We start from the raw sequence: 14,007 nt of genomic DNA, 5'->3' as shown, positions 1-14,007 counted from the left end.
TCTAAGGTTGGGAAGATTTTTTTACTTTGTTTTCATATTAAAGTTGTATAATTTTAGCTTTTTATGTTTTTAAAGATTTTGTTTTTAAGTAATCTCTGTACCCAAGGAGAGACTTGAACTCATGACCCTGAGATCAAGAGTCGCACGCTCCACTGGCTGAGCCAGCCAGTGCCCCTATAATTTAGCTTTTATGTATAGGTCTGTTATTCATTTCACATTAATTTTTACAGTGGTGTTAGGTAAGGTTGGAGGTGTTTTCCTATGGATTTCCAGTTTTGTATCGTTTACTGAGAAGCCTCTTCCTCACCAACTGAATTACCTTGTTCTTTTGTCAAACATTTATTTCTTTTTTTCAAAACTTTTTTTATTGTTAAATGCTGTAAAAGAGCATAAAATGAATGTATAGCTCTGTAAATTATTTGAATTTGACCCCTAGTATGAGTACCAGTCAGATAAATAGAACATTCTGGTGACTCTAAAAGCCCACTAATGGTTGGTTACAGTTCCCTTTCTTTCCCTTTGTAGGTAACCACTAAGCATACATACCTAAACAGTGTAGTTTTGCCTGTTTTTGAATATTACATAAATGGAAGCAAACTACCTACAGTCTTTGGTAATGGCTTTTTTCATGCAATAATATTTTTAAGATTTCTTTTGAACTGAGCTACAATTTGATCATTTTATTGCTGAGTAGTGTTTCACTATACGAATAGACTACAATACATTTATCCATTCTATAGTTGATGGGTATCTGGGCTATTTCCAGTTTGGAGCTGGTATGAATAATCTTGTACAGGTATCTTGGTGCCTACAAAACAAGGTATCAGGAAAGATACGTATTTAAAAGAGAAACTACTTGGTCATAATATATTGTGTTTTTGAAGTCTTAAAATATAGTGTGTGTTCCCCAACATGGTTATACCTGTTTCCACTCTACCAGCAGCGCACCAGAGTTCCTGTGGTTTTGTTTTTTTGCCTAAATGGTCACAGTTGTTGTTTTTTTTTAATTTTTTTTTAACGTTTATTTATTTTTGAGACAGAGCATGAATGGGGAAGGGTTAGAGAGAGAGGGAGACACACAGTCTGAAGCAGGCCCCAGGCTCTGAGCTGTCAGCACAGAGCCCGACGCGGGGCCTGAACCCACGGACTGTGAGATCATGAACTGAGCCGAAGTTGGACGCTCAACCTACTGAGCCACCCAGGTGCCCCAACACAGTTTTGTTTTTTTTTTTTTTATTTTAGCTACTCTGCTTGGTATTTTACTGTGATTTTAATTTACATTCTTTGACTATATGTTAATTGACCATTTGGATATCCTTTTTTTGTGAAAGCCTGTTCAAATCTTTTGCTCATTTATTTTCTATTGAGTTTTAGATCTTTTTCTTAGTTTTTTTTTTTCTTTCTTAATGCTGTCTTTTGTCTAGAAGTTTATTTAAAAATTTTTTTTTAATGTTTATTTTTGAGAGAGAGAGAGAGAGACAAGAGTGTGAGTGGGCAAGGGGGTAGAGAGAGAGGGAGACATAGAACCCGAAGCAGGCTCTAGGCTCCGAGCAGGCTCAGCACAGCACCCAATGCAGGGCTCAAACTCATGAACCGCGAGATCATGACCTGAGCCGAAGTCGGAGGCTCAACCGACTGAGCCACCCAGGCACTCCTGGAAGTTTATTTTTAAATAGTTAGATCTGTTCACTCCTTTATGCTGTAGTTCTTTTGATGTCTTGCTTTAAAATGTTTTCCTTCACTGGAGATCATGAAGATACCAATGTTATCTTTCACATTTAGGTCTATAATTTGAAATTGATTTTTGTATATCATGTGATGTAGGGATTATATTTTATTTTTCCTTCATTTGGATACATAGTTGTCGTAATACTGTTAGTTAAAAAGAATGTTCTTTCCACAGTGCTATGGAATGCCATCTCTGTTATAAATTTAGAGTCTATAAATATCTTGGTTCTGTGTTCTTTGTCTATTTGTCTATCCTTGGATCAATACCATTCTCCCTCAGTTAGTGCAGCTATTTTTTTTTTTTTAATGTTTATTTATTTTTGAGAGAGACAGCATGAGCAGGGGCGGGGCAGAGAGAGAGAGAGAGAGAGAGGGAGGGAGGGAGGGAGGGAGGGAGAGAGAATCCCAAGCAGGCTCCATCCACACTGTCAGCAAAGGGCCCGACATAGGCTCGATCCCATGAACCATGAGATCATGACCTGAGCTGAATTCAAGACCTGGACATTTAACTGACTGCACCCCCCCCCCCCCTCCGGCGCCCAGTACAGCGTTTTAGTAAGTCCTGGTAGTCCTCCTTGTTGGTTATTCTTGGCTCCCTTGTCTTTTTATGTAAATTCTAGACTCTCAGTTTCCATATACAGGTTTGTTTGAATTTTGGTTCAAATTCCATTGAATATATAGATCAGTCTGAGGAATGATGACATTGTCACCTCGAGTTTTTCATCTTTGAAGCTGATATTTTTCTCCATTTATTTGAGTATCTGTACTTTTTTCAATAAAAATGTATAGTTTTCTCTAACTTTGAGTTTTCATCTGTAAGTGTGTGATTTCCGTTTACTTTGGGTGTCTTTATTTTTGTCAATAAAGATTTATAGTCTTCTCTTTTAGGTATAGTTTTCTCTGCATGGTTTCCCTCTAGCTTTTGATTTATTCTTTGGCATTTAAGAAGTTTTAAAATCACTTAACTTAGAAACAATTTCAAATTTACAGAAAAGTACAAAAATGTTACCAAATTTCTATATCCTCTTGGCCCAGGTTCCCCAACTTTTGGCATTTTATTACATTTGCCTTATCATTACATCTCTCCCTTCCTCTCTCTTCCCCTTCTTCTCTCTATACACACATGTATATGTTTTACGATTTTTCTCTGGGCTCCCTTGAAGAAAAATTATAAACATAGTGTCCATTACCTCTAGTATGAATGTGTATTTTTCTAAAAACAGGAACATTCTTCTCCATATAAATTGTATACCTGTCAAATCAGAAAATTAGCATTGTTACAGTATTAACATCTCACCCACAGGTTCTTTCAAATTTCACCATTTGTCCCCCAAATGTTCTTTTTTTTTTTTTTTTTAATTTTAATGATTTTAATGTTTATTTATTTGGGGTGGGGGATGCAGAGAGAGGGAGGGAGGGGGAGAGAGAGAGAGAGAGAGAGAGAGAGAGAGAGAGAGAGAGAGAAAGAAAGAAAGAAAGAAAGAAAGAAAGAAAGAAAGAAAGAAAGAAAGAAAGAAAGGGTCCCAAGGAGGCTCCATGCTGTCAGTAGAGAGCCTGACACAGGGCTTGATCTCAGGAACTGTGAGATCATGACCTGAGCTGAAAGCAAGAGTTGGATGCTTAATCAACTGAGCCACTCAGGCACTCTGCCTCCCCCCACCCCAGAGTGTTCCTAATAGCAAAAACAAACGAAAGAACTTTCCTCCCTGTTCCTTTATGGTCCAGAATAAGTTTCGAGATCACTCACTGCATTTGGTTGCCATATTTGGAATTTCTCAGTCTTTTGTCTTTCATGACCTTGACTTTTTTTTTTTTTCAAGATTTTATTTTTTGGGGCACCTGGATGGCTCAGTCGGTTGAGTGTCCGACTTCAGCTCAGGTCATGATCTCATGGTTCATGGGTTCGAGCCCCGTGTCCTGCTCTGTACTGAGAGCTCAGCACAGAACTCAGATTCTGTGTCTCCCTCCCTCTCTGCCCCTCCCCTGTTCACGCTTTGTCTCTCACTCAAAGATAAATAAACAACAACAACAAAAAGATTTTATCTTTGAGTAATCTCTATATCCAATGTGGGGCTCAAACTTACAGCCCCAAGATCAAGAGTCACATGCTCCACCAACTGAGCCAGCCAGGCACTCTGACCTTGACATTTTTACGAGAGACTGCACACTTGGTAGAATGACCCTTAACTTGGGTGTATCTGAGGTTTCCCCCTGATTAGACTCAGATTTTGCATTTGAGCAGGAATTTCATACAAGTGATGCTGTGTTCTTTGTAGCCCATCATCTCAGGAGTTTGTGGTGTTGATTTGTTCCATTATGGGTGGCGATAACTCCCACCTAATGGTTACGCTGTTATCTGATTGGTTTGTTCACTGTAAAGTTAATAAGAATCTTGTATTTACTAGTAATGATTAGGTAATGTCTTTTGTAGGGAAATACTTTGAAGTTGTTGTAAATGTCCTGTTTCTCATCAGACCTTCTCCCTCTGGTTTTAGCATCTATTGGTGATTCTTAGTTGAGTCCAGTAAATCTGTGGGAGCCCAATGGTGACCTTTTAATGTTGTCATTCCTTTAGCGATTATTGACACTCTGCAGTAAGCTAGGGCTCTCCTTTCTTGTTATCTGTGTACCCCCTATATAAATATGAACTTACGGGTCTCTGTTTTATGCATTATATCAAATATGGCCAAATTTGGTGGAAACTCCTGGTTGTAATAGATTATATGCTGGCTGCTGAATCCTTTAGACATATCTTCATTGTTCTTTGAGTCTTTCTTTATAGTACCAGAAGTTCCGTTCTTATGTTGAGTTTTTTTTCTGCCACAACCCTGAAATCAGCCATTATTCTAAGAAGCCTTGGTTTCTGTTAATAGACCATGGTATTTACAAATCAAAATTTGGGTGCTAGATGTTCTCACAGCCAACAGAGATAGGAAATAAATGTATGCGTGTGTAGACTCATCCACCTGTATCGGGTTTTGTGATCTATTAAAACCAGGAGTTTGCACCAGATCTTTTCAGTTCTGGTCCAGCATTTGGAGTTTACTATGGCCTTCTTCCATTGCATATTTGTGCCTCTCTAATCCTACACTGAGAAACCTCGCTGCATTATCTTCAGTGTATTTCCTTATTTCTCAGTCCTTGTGTTTGTAATTAGTCTCCAACTGCCAGCCACGTTTCTCAGCCCTGGCTCCACTGACTCATGCTGCCCTTGCGTATTATGTCCCTCCGTGCCATAATGGCCAGTTTCCATGAGTGTAGCACCTGGTGGTTTTTGTTTTTTGTTTTTTGGTTTTTTTTTGGTAGATGTTATGAGTGGTAACTTAAATTTTTAAAAAAATATTTGTTGTTGGTATATGGGAATATAATTTAAAATATTTTGTTCTTTATCAACATTTGTAAGATATTCTTATTTATTTTTACATCCTTTTGGGTTTTCTGTGTGTACCATTATATCATCTGCAAATAGTGACACTTCTTGTTCTCTTTTCTAATCATCAGTCCTTTTATTTTTCTTTCCTGACTGTTGTGGCTGGGATCTCTAGGATAAAGTTGAATAGAAATGATGGTTGCAGGTACCTTCAATCTCATTCCTGATTCCAAAGGGAAAACTTGCACTGTTTTGTTTTTACGTTTTTTGTTAATAGATTTTTTTTTAAGATAGCCTTTATTTATCATTTTAAGAAAGTTACCTTGTATTCCTGATTAATTAGGAATGTTTTTACTAATGAATGGATGTTCAGTTTTATCAAAAGCCTTTTCTGGCATCTGTTTAATTACATGGTACTTGTGTCTTGTTCTGTAATGTGATAAAGTAATTAGAAAATCAGCTCAGTGTTGAACTATGAATTCTTGGGTAAAAACCCACTTTGCCATAGTGGTATCCTTTTCTGTCTATTGCCAGATTCAGTTTGCTCATACAATAATTTAGAATTTTTTTGCATTTATTTTCATGAATGAGAGTAACTTGGAATTTTCTTTCATCTGTTGGATTTCAGGATGTAGATTATGGTTAATTTTTGGTGTGTACCTTTTTCTGTTATCTGGAAGAGTTTGTCTAAAATTAGACTTATTACGGGGCGCCTGGGTGGCTCAGTCGGTTGGCGGCCGACTTCAGCTCAGATCATGATCTCGTGGTCTGTGAGTTCCAGCCCCGCGTCGGGCTCTGTGCTGACAGCTCAGAGCCTGGAGCCTGCTTCGGATTCTGTGTCTCCCTCTCTCTCTGCCCCTTCCCTGCTTGCTCTCTGTCTCTCTCAAAAATAATAAACATTAAAAAAATAAAATAAAATTAGACTTATTTCTTAAACATTTTGTTTTTGGGATGTTTATTTATTTTTGAAGGAGAAAGAGACAGAGCGTGAGTGGGGGAGGGGGCAGAGAGAGAGACACACACACAGAATCCGAAGCAGGCTCCAGGCTTCGAGCTGTCAGCACAGAGCCCGACGTGGGGCTCAAACTCACGGACCACGAGATCATGACCTGAGCTGAAGTAGGAGGCTTAACTGCCTGAGCCCCCCAGGCCCCTACACTTATTTCTTATTAAATTTTGCTAGAAGCCATCTCAGCTTGGACTTCCATCTGGTCGAGTTTATTTACTAATTAAAGTACTGCTCCAGTTTCTATCTATCTGTTTTGGTAAATTGTACTTTCTAGGAATTCTTTGAACATTTCATCAAACTTTCACCAAAAGTTTGACCTAAATATGTTGATACTTATTTATTGTTATTGCTATTTTAAGTGAGTTTGATGTAACGATGTTTTCATTTTGACCTTGGTGTTTTGTACGTTCTCCTTCCTCTTGAGTCTCGCCATTATCTGTCCATTTTTTTGCTCCTCTGAGAAGCAGTTTTTGGCTTTGTTGGTCTCTGCTAATGCACGTGTATTTTGATTTTGATGCCCCACCTATACTCCACCTCCCTTAGCTGGCTGGTGTGCCCATGCCCCAGCGATGTGAGCCCTAGGACTCATACAGCTGTATTTTGGGAAGGGTGCCTTCATCTGAGAAGCTGCCTTGCCCAGGAAGGGACTCCAGCACATCTTCCAGTGTCTGGAGCCAGCTCACCTACGTCGAATCCTCGTTCTGAGACTTACCAGCCAGCGTGAACAAGTTTTCTCAAACTCAGCACTTTAATTTTCTTTTCAGTAAAGTGAGGATGGTAATTGGACTCACCATATAAGGCTGTTGGGATGATTAGAAGCTCCTGTACATATTGAGGAAATTAGCCTATTGCCTCTGTATTACAGATATTTTGTCTAAGTTGGTTATTAAAAAAAAAAAAACAACTTTATGCTTTACAGAAGTTTTAAATTTCTGTGTTAAAAAACTTGGGAGTTTAAAAGGATTAAAGTATTTAGAGCTATTGTCAGCTGTAGTCAAATTCTCATTTTCTAGCTGTTCTTTTTCCTATTTGTAAATTATTCCCTGTGACTTCATTTCCTTCTGCTTAGGGCTGGATATTTATTCTTTATTATTAGTTCATAGAAGATGGGAAAAGGGAGAAATAGTGACTTTCCAGCCCAGTACTGCCCAAGAGAAATGGAATGTAAGCCACATGTAATTGTAAAATTGTTAGTAACCAGGGGCGCAGGGCAGGGGGTGGGGGGTGGGGGGGGTGGGGGGCCTCAGTGGGTTAAGCGTCTGACTCTTGATCTCAGCTCAGGTCATGATCCCAGGGTTGTGGGATTCTGCCCCGTGTCAGTCTCAGCACTGAGTTTGGAGCCTGCTTGAGATATTCTCTCTGTCTCTGTCTCTGTCTCTCTCCCTCCCTCCCTCCCTCCCTCCCTCTTACTCCTTCAGTCTCCTCTGCCCCTCCCCCGCTCTCTCTCTCAAAAAAAAAAAAAAGTGGGGAGGTGGAAAGAGTAGATGAAACATAATTGTTGAAGCTGAGTGATGGGTACATGAAGAGTTCATTATACTATTCTTTCATCTTTTATATGTGTTGGGATATTTCCATAATAATGTCTTGAAAGTGTACTGAGGGGGTACCTGGCCAGAGCTTGTGACCCATCATCTCGGTTTGAGCCCCATGTAGGGTGTAGAAATTACTTAAAATAAAAGGGGGTACCTAGGTGGCTCGGTCAGTTAAGCATCTGACTCTTGATCTCAGCTTAGGGTCTTGATCGCAGGGTTGCAAATTCGAGCTCTGCGTTGGGCTCCGTGCTGGGCGTGCAGCCTACTTAAAAATATATTTTTTTTAGTAACCATCTTATAAAGGTAAAAAGAAACAAATATAATCACTTTTACCTGGTATATTTTACTTAACCTTAAGTAACCAGCGACAATATTATTTCAGCATGGAATCAATACAAAAATTATTACTGAAATATTTGCATTCCTTTTTTCATACAAGTCTTTGAAGTCTGGTGTGGATTTTATACTTTGCCACATCTCAGTTTGACTAATCACATTTCAAGTGCGCTGTAGCCACATTTTGACAGTGGCTACCAAGCTGGATCTTGTGTTAGTTTAGGGATCAGCTCAAAGCTGTCTAAAATTGCTTTTGACTTTGCTCTTAAAAAACAAATTTTTTTTTTATTCAGGTATGATATACAACATTATGTTAGTTGCAGGTGTACAACATAATAAGGCAGTGTTTGTACACATGTGATCACCACAGTAAGTCTGATATCTGTCACCACACCCGGTTGCAGACTTTTTTCTTACGATGAGAATTGTTCAGATCTGTTCTCTGAGCAACTTTCAAATATGCAATACAGTATCGTTAACTGTAGTTGTCATGACGTACACAATGATGTCCCTAGGACTTACTTATAACTGGGAGCTTGCACCTTTTGACCCCCTTCACCCATTTCTCTCCTCCTCCAGCCCTGCCGCTGGCATTGCCAGTCTGTTTTGTCTGAGCTCAGTATTTGTTCTTTTCATTGTCGTTTTTTAGATTCAGCATGTAAGTGAAACAATATGGGATTTGTCCTTTTCTGACTGACTTCGCCTTAGCACAGTGCCCTCGAGATCCGTTGGTGTTGAGATTTTGTTCTTTTTTTATGGCTGAGTAGTGCTCCATTGTGTTTTCTCCGTTCTTCCATTAATGGACCCTTGGGCTGCTTCCATGCCTTGGCTCTTGTAGCTGCTACTGCAGTGAACGTGGAGGTGCAGACGTGGTTTTGAGCTAGCGTTTCCGTTTCTTTGGCTACATGCCCGGAAGTGGAAATGCTAGGTCACATGGTAGCTCTGTTTCTGATTTTGTGAGGGACCCCCGGCCTGTTTTCCACAGCAGCTGCACTGTTCCCACCAACAGTGCCCGGGGTTCCACACCTCGCCAACACCTGTTGTTTGTTGTCTTTTCGAGCAAAGCCATTGTAGCATGTGTGAGGTGAAGACTGTGCTGTTTTTGAATTAAGCTACTATTTGGAATTGAGGTGTGACTGTCAGCGTTAAAAATACAGATTTCAAAAGCTCTTTGGAGTCTGTTTTTGTTCAGCCATTTATTTTATATATGGTGCTGGCCATTGTATCTCACAGATACGATTTTATACATAATCACATGTATCTCCTATTTAATGCCAGAAAAAATGCTTATACATGTATTTAAAGACTATACAGAGGTGCCTGGGTGGCTCAGTGGGCTAAGCATCTGAGTTCAGCTCACATCATGATCTCCCAGTTTGTGGGTTCGAGCCCCGTGTAAGGCTCTGTTCTGACAGCGCAAAGCCTGGAATCTGCTTCAGATTCTGTGCCTCCCTCTCGCTGCCCCTCCCTGGCTTGTGCGCGTGCTCGCTCACTCTCTCTCTCTCTCTCTCAAAAATAAACAAACATTAAAAAAAAAAAAAGAATATACAGTCTTTGTTTTTCATCAAAATATGAGATTCTAGTTATTAAATTACTGAAGATGAAATAGAAAACATTTTTAGAATTTCTGATAATGTGGTTAAATGCCTTTCACTATAAATGCAAAATTTTCTGTACTTGAGACATCAAATGAAGGTACCTGAATCTTCTTGCTTCTGGGTATGTCAGTTTCCCATTCCTTAACTGATTTCTGTTACCAGTTTTTGTCTCTTGGTAAAATTGTTAAAGTTTGTTACCAGAGCCTTGGAGCAGCAGATACATAGTCTGTGTGTCCCTATCAGCAATGGAGGATGCTGTTCCTGTGCCAGTTTGGGATCCACAGGGGCTGGGGTTGTGCTGGCAGGAGGGAAGGGCCTTAGCCTCAGGTCAGGGTCTGTCACATGTGGGTGGAATGCCGTCATCTGGGGACCGGGCTCTCTCTGCTGGCCCCTCCAGTGCACCAGTGCCCAGTGGTGTAGTCAGCAGTTTGGCAGGCCACCTAGGCAGCAGAGGAGATGGCGTCTGTGATCCTGACTGAGCAAGGACAGAGATGGCCAGACCCGAATGCCTTGCGAGCACTGAACGTGAGGGCCCCTTCTCACCACCAGCTGGCCTACCCGTTCAGCTTCCAGAAGTCTTTCTAGGAAAGTTTGCTTTTCTCATGATACAAGTGACACATGCTTCTTGAGACGCAGTTAGGGGCTAACTGGAAGTGGGTGTTATTCTGCCCAGTCTTTCTGCACTTCCTCCTCTGTCACTGAAGCCTGGCTTCCCCACTTCTCAGTCCCTGTCCCCATTTATAGGGCCATCCAGGACTTGAGGCCAAGGCATTTGATTCTACACCTCTTCCCTGAAAGCTACCAGGAAAGAAAGAAGATCTCTTCTCTGAAAAGAGGAACCTGCTAGAAGCCTGAGGCACAAACTGAACACAGAGCAGAGAAGGTGGCTGGGAATTGACCCTAAGGTTAGGAGTCCTGGTCTGGAGGAATGTGTGGAGCCATCTTTGCCTAGAGTCACGACATCTGGGGCTGGAGTGGGTTCTCAGAAGCATCAGGAGGGTGTGATGACCAGCAGGCCAGTGGAAGAAAGGCCATGCAATAGGAGAGAGTGAACCCCTGTGCCTTATGTCGGTGGAGTCCGGTGTGATGCTGGAGGATTGGTGGCGAGCAAGAGAGCCTTACTGGCAGGTTGGAGAGTGAGCATGGCCCTGCACCTTTTAGTCCGAGGTGCCTGGCTGTGTGTGGCCGTGGAACACCTGAGATGTGCTCTAAATGTGCAAGTGCACGCTGAATATTGAAGGCTTGGTACGAGAAAGGAGTACGAAATATCTCATTAATAGTTTATATGGATTACCTTTGATATAATATTGTGGGTGTTATTGAGTTAAATATGATGTGAGTAGAATTCACCTGTGGGGGTTCTTTTTTGGAGTGGGGGTTTAATAGACTTCATTTTTTGGAGCAACTTTAGATTCACAGAAAAATTGAGCAAGAAGTACAGGGAGTTCCCACGTACCCCTCCTCCGTCCTCACACACACGCACGCACACTCCCACACGGTCAGCATCCCCCACCAGAGGGGCGTTTGTGACAGTTGGTAAGCCTATACTGATACATCATCATTAGCTCAGAGTCCATAGTTTCCATTGGGTCATTTGGTGGTGTACATTCTTTGGGTCTGGACAAATGTCTAATGCTAGGTATCCCTATTACGGTATCATGCAGAGTGGTTTCACTGCCCCAAAAAATCTTCGGTGCTCCTCCTGTACCTCCCTTCCTCCGCCAACCCCTGGCAACCACTTTTTTTTTTTTTTTTTTTTTTTACTGTCTCTGTGGCTTTGCCTTTTCCAGAATGTCCTGTACATGAAATCATACAGTATGTAGCCTTTTCAAACTGGCTTCTTTCCCTTAGTAATGTGCATTTAAAGTTCCTCCATGTTTTTTCCTGGCTTGGTGCTCATTTCTTTTGAGTGTGAGTAATATTCCACTGTCTGGATGGATCGTAGTTTATCCATTCACGTTCTGAAGGACATCTTGGTGGCTTCCAAGTTTTGGAAGTTTGAATAAAAGTGCTATAAACATTCATATGCAAGTTTTTTTGGTGTGGATCAAAGTTTTCAGCTCCTTTGGGTATATACCAAGGAGCATCATTGCTGGATCGTATGGTAAGAGCATGTTTGGTTTTGTAAGAAGCTGCCAAACTGTCTTCCAAAGTGACCGCACCATTTGCGCTCCCACCGCCGTGAGCGAGAGTTCCTGTTGCCCCACTTGCTCACCCACGTGCCTTGGACTTTGGCCTTTCTGATAGGTGTGAAGTGCTGTCTTGTTTTCACCATTGTTGTTAGTGTGTGTGTGTGTGTGTGCGTGTGTTTTAATTTACTGCATAGCTCACATTTGTGGCTTGCATTTAATTTCTCTTGGAAAGAGCTGGGGTGCACAGCTCCAGCGGAGTTGAAAAGGAAGGAAAAGAGGTTCCTAGCAGCTGGAGGTGGAAGTCTGGTCCCGAGGAGGGTGTTTTGTGTCTTCAGCCTAGTGGTAACAGTGTGCTTGTATCCTCATGGAAACGATGCAGGAAAGAAGGAAAGATTGATGATCCGAAGAATGGAGGGGAGAATCCACAGAACAGAGTCCTCAAGCAGATGGCGGGGCCTGGTGCGTGAGCAGAGGTCTCACCTAGGCGAGGAGGCGTGTGCTGGGTAAGCATGCCGAGGGGCACAGCTCCAGGTAGACGGCTTGGAGCCTCTGGAAACAAACTGCCAGTGGGTTTTCAAACAGGTCGTTAGGACTTCACACCATCATCATTCTGCAGTGCTGTTTGCCGCGCTGAGTGTTGTCGTAGCCTTTTTAAATGTTTGCAGTTTCAGCAAGAGGTCTGTGCCCTTCCCCTCGTTGTGAGACCCACGGGGACCAGATGCTTTGACAGGCGCCTGCTCACCTGGCCAGGGTGCCCTGTCAAGGCTACATATGCGGTGTGTCCCCGCCTCCTGCTGCTGCCCGCCTGTGCACCTGCTTCACATGGAAGTCTCTGCTCTGCCTCCCCTCAGCTTGCTCTCCACACCTCTGCTCCCTTTCTTCTGCAGCTCCTGCCGGGAGGCACCCCTCCCTCTTCCTTCGGACTCTTAGCCCTCCAGTGAAAGTTTCTGTGCCTCCTCTCCCTGCCTTGTGAATTTCTTGGACCATAGCAGTTTTAGTAACAATCCTGGAGGCCAACTCTGTGTTATCACCACATTCTGTGTTATGGGAAGTTGGGGATTCTGCAAAAGGCAAGTACTTTTTGTGGTTATTATTTTAGGTCACTGGCTAGTCTCTGGTGTGGCTGTCCTGGCACCAGGTGCCTCCCTGTGGCCGGGTGTGGGGTGGACGGAGGGGGCTGCCCCTGGCCTGGGTGCCCAGGTCAGCAGGGCCGTGTTGGTGACGAGCGTGCGAGGTGTGTTGAGTGGCTACCTTTGGAATCACCTCAGTCGCTCAGTTTTCAAATGTTGCCTATCCCACTTACAGTGTCTGACTCAAAGCCTTTCCGGCTTCTGTTCTATTTGTGGGTTTTTTCTTCCCCTCTGGTGATATCTGGGTATTGCTGTAAAGACTGTTAGCACCCTGTACTAAATGACTGGTTACTGGAATTTTCGGATTTTAAAGGGGGTGCAAACTGTAGCCAGAGAAGTTAGTATACTTTGATATCAGCATGTCATTTGACCACAGTAGGTGATTTGTGGTTTCAAGATGGGTGAAAAAGAATGTAAGAAAGACCTATTCCCAGGGCCGTAAGCCTTTCTTAACTGTCTGATTTGCTGCTACTAATAAATTCAAGTTCTTTTTCTCTTGCCATATGGAGCTTAAATGCAGAGACCTGAGGTATTCTGTAAACATTTGAATGTGTGAATTGCCATGTGCCAGATGACGGAGCAGTGGCGCTAACCTCGCCCCGGCATCCTGACTTGTTCCGAGGCTGCTTAGACGTTTATCTTCTTCCAGCTAAGCAGAATCAAAACAGTCATTGCGTTGCTTACTAGACTTCAAAGAGGACTTCCTGTATGTACAAAGACCATATTCATAACAGTTACATGCTTAAAACCATTTTATATAACTATAGTTTCTGGCAGAGAGCAGGTACCACTGTGCCTTCATTAGTGCGCAAAGCCACCCTGTCGACTTCTGCAGAACCACTGGGCATTCATAGGTAGGCCCAATCAGAAGGTTGACCAGCAGCTGTACGAAACCAATGGTTGCAGATTTTTTTAGGCTTTCTCTACTTTTTAAAATATATAAACTGAAATTGAAGTAAATCCTAAAACAAACAACAAAACACAAAAAACCTCACTTCCACATTAGCTATAAAAAGAATGCTATCATAATGTAATAGTAGGGACTCAGTAATTAATGTTTATTGAATTTTTTAGGAAGCACCTTTGAAGTCTTGAAATTGCTAAAAATATTTTACTCTCTGCGATCATATAAATTACATGTTCCAAAACATTAAAATATTTGAATAATTTTG

General features: G+C 41.9%; 1 protein-coding gene across 16 annotated transcripts in view; it reads left to right on the top strand.

The window, feature by feature from the left end:
* Positions 1–14,007, top strand: part of FAM193A (family with sequence similarity 193 member A) — a 166,694-nt gene that overhangs the window by 44,121 nt on the left and 108,566 nt on the right. The window contains exons 1-2 of one of the 16 annotated variants that reach the window (XM_053217703.1): positions 8,967–12,208; positions 12,593–12,775. The exons of 13 other annotated variants lie outside the window; for them this stretch is intronic. The gene's annotated coding sequence lies outside the window, so the exon portion shown is untranslated. Of the gene's footprint in view, positions 1–8,966; positions 12,776–14,007 lie in introns of those variants that run through there. 2 more of the 16 variants (XM_027067135.2, XM_027067244.2) reach the window with 2 other exon arrangements.

This window comes from Acinonyx jubatus, chromosome B1, assembly GCF_027475565.1.
Source record: "Acinonyx jubatus isolate Ajub_Pintada_27869175 chromosome B1, VMU_Ajub_asm_v1.0, whole genome shotgun sequence".
In the NCBI taxonomy this organism is placed as follows: domain Eukaryota; kingdom Metazoa; phylum Chordata; class Mammalia; order Carnivora; family Felidae; genus Acinonyx; species Acinonyx jubatus.
Note: the sequence above shows the minus strand (reverse complement) of the source record. Positions and strands in the feature narration are given on the sequence as shown.